The following is a 592-nucleotide window of genomic DNA, read 5'->3' as shown; positions in this document are numbered from 1 at the left end:
CCAATGTGGCTTGTGAATGCTGGGGTGGATGGAGCATCCCACAGGAATGCAGGGGTCCTCCTCGCATGCTCAGCAGCGAACCTGGAAATGGACTGGAAGTACTTCTGGTCCACTGAGGAGCGCATAGGCCCCCCCCATGCTCCCCAACTCCATGATTGGCCATGGGGGTACCCCAGGTGCCCCCCCAGACCCAAAAGGCACCAGCTGGGGGAGGGGTGCAGGGTGGCTCCCCCATGCGCTCCCCAGCGGACCCTGAAGTGCTTCTGGTCCACTTCTGGGTCTGCTGCCAAGCATGCTGGGGAGCCCCACACACTTCTGTGGGGCACTTCATGCACCCCAGCATCGCAGCATTCACAAGCTGCCACGGCATTCACAAGAGGTATGTATAAAAAAACATTTAAATCTGTGTCTATGTCCAAATCACTGAATCTTTCTGAATTTATTTGGAGGTGTGACAGGAGTATCGCTACTGGAGCCTTTCTAGTGGTGGCTTCACCCTCCTGTTATGGGTCAACTGCCTGCTTACTTACCTGCCATGCCTTGATCTTAATTGATTAATTCATAGTTTCATAGTTTCTAGGGTCAGAAGGGA

This window comes from Gavialis gangeticus, unplaced genomic scaffold (assembly GCF_001723915.1).
Source record: "Gavialis gangeticus isolate Ggan-Ray unplaced genomic scaffold, GavGan_comp1, whole genome shotgun sequence".
Lineage (NCBI taxonomy): Eukaryota > Metazoa > Chordata > Crocodylia > Gavialidae > Gavialis > Gavialis gangeticus.
The sequence above is the reverse complement of the archived record's forward strand: the minus strand, read 5'-3'. Positions refer to the sequence as shown.